The sequence below is a fragment of the Octodon degus genome, unplaced genomic scaffold (assembly GCF_000260255.1).
Source record: "Octodon degus isolate 3935 unplaced genomic scaffold, OctDeg1.0 scaffold00077, whole genome shotgun sequence".
Lineage (NCBI taxonomy): Eukaryota > Metazoa > Chordata > Mammalia > Rodentia > Octodontidae > Octodon > Octodon degus.
The window spans coordinates 1,485,413-1,487,415 of NW_004524653.1; the positions used below are offsets into that span (position 1 = coordinate 1,485,413).

Genomic DNA, 2,003 nt, shown 5'->3' on the forward strand with positions numbered 1-2,003 from the left:
TGATAGATAGATAGATAGATAGATAGATAGATAGATAGATAGATGATAGATAGATAGATGATAGATAGATAGATAGATAGATGATAGATAGATAGATAGATGATAGATAGATAGATAGATAGATAGATAGATAGATAGATAGATAGATAGTAGTGTAGTGGATGCTGGACGACAGGGGCTGACAGTGTAAGGGGAGAGGAGGTGGAATTTGGGCCCACCTAAGACACAAGCTGTGACCCATGACAAGGCTGAAAAGAGAGGCAAAGCCCAAGTTCCTGAGAGCCTAGGACAGGAGGCATGTGTCTCCCACCAGGACCCACAGGGCTGTCCCTGAGCAGTGGCTTTTCCAGCTGGAATGCGGGCTGGGGAGGGTCAGGATTCATGGGGGCCCAAGGCCAGGGTCTCCCCCAGGAGCTCATATCCAGACACACCACAAGTGTTAAGTGCTGGTATTTGTGCGTTCACTTTTGGTGAAGGAATGTGTGTCCAGCTCAGGGCAGTAAAAACTAGTTCAAGGCCCAAAAGCCCACTTGGCTGTGTGTCAGGCTGGCATCAGGTGCCAATCAAGCAGCTGCGAAGCCCGTGGGACACACATTCCACCAGGGGACGCAGAGCAGCTGTCAGGTGTCACGAAGACAGTTGCTTTCCTACAAAGTGGGGCTTCTCTACAATCCTGGGCTCTGGGCAGCACTGCTCCCTAAAGACCTGGTATTGGACAGGCGACATTTCACTATGCCCTGGGGACCCTAGTCGTGGACAGGGAAGCAGAATCCTCCAGGCAGAGCTTCCGGGAAGGGGAAGGCAGGCCCAGCCTCCTGCCCCGCTGTGCGGTGTGGCTCCCAGGAGAAGACCCAGTGCAGCCCAGGCTGATGCCGACCCTACAAGTCCCCCCGCACCCCGCACCCTCCACCGTACCTCGCTGGAGCTCCACCTTTCTCCCAGTTCCATAAGGAGGCCACCTTTGCTTATTTGCAAGGTATTTTGGGGCTCTCTACCCTGTTGTCTTCCTCATCTCTAGCCATGACCCTGGCTCTGTCCCTGTGGTCTCAGGCTGGTTGGGCTGGCATGGCCCCATCAGTGGTCCTCACTGGATTTTTTTTTTTTTTTTTTTTGTACTGGGGATCAACTTAGGACCTTGCACTTGACAGGCAGGTGCTTATGACACTGAGCTATTTCCCAGGTCCTGCCACTGGATTTTTAATTAAATCAAAGCTATTTAGCAAGCCATGTGTCATACAGGCCGAGGGGCCCCACGAGAGCGTCCTTACCCACTGCCACCCCTCCTGTCTCCTCCCTCCAGGCTGGACCTATCCTGACACACCCAGCACTCCACCGAAGACCCTGTCCAACACTGCCCACTTGCCTGCTCCCCCTCAGGGCTTGGGCCGTGCTGTTCCTGTGACTGGGTTCAGGACCTCACGTGGTGGCAGAAACACCACCAGAGGCCCAAGGGACTTTCCTGAAATGACATAGCAGACGGAAAGATGCCACTTTGAAAATTCCCAGCTTCTTGGAAAAGTTGGTACCAGGCATCCATGAATTAAGGAACCTGTCTGAGAAATGCAGTTCTCTAAGGACCAGGGAGGCAGAAGCAGCTCTGGCCTAGGCACTGGCGGGCCCAAGAGCAGCCATGTCAGGAAAACTAGTCCTTCATACTCAAAATCCCAGGGCCCCCTTAGAATTCAACCCAGAATCCAGCATGCGTGGTATGCACTCTGCTTTCTTTTAAATCAGCCCACACAGCATATGAAGGAAGTAGAAATAAAAGTAAAACAAAGCTCAGGATGGTGGTCACCCAGGGGGGAAGTAGGGCAGAGGAGGCATAGGGCGTGGGGTGCGAGCGGGGGCTGGTTTTATTCATTTTTTTATTTGTGGTTCTAGGGCTTTCCACGTCCTAGGCAAGCCTCTACTGCTCACCTACAGCCCCAACTCGTTCCTGCTTTTTGACTGATCTGCAAGCCGAGCTGGACCCTTGGCATTGGAAGGTGAGACATCAGCTGAAA

The 2,003-nt window shown here is 52.6% G+C and overlaps 1 protein-coding gene across 1 annotated transcript in view; it reads right to left on the reverse strand.

Annotated features, from left to right (window-relative positions):
• The window catches only part of Cass4 (Cas scaffolding protein family member 4), a 38,762-nt gene that overhangs the window by 10,650 nt on the left and 26,109 nt on the right, over nt 1-2,003 (reverse strand). The gene's annotated exons all lie outside the window — the stretch shown is intronic.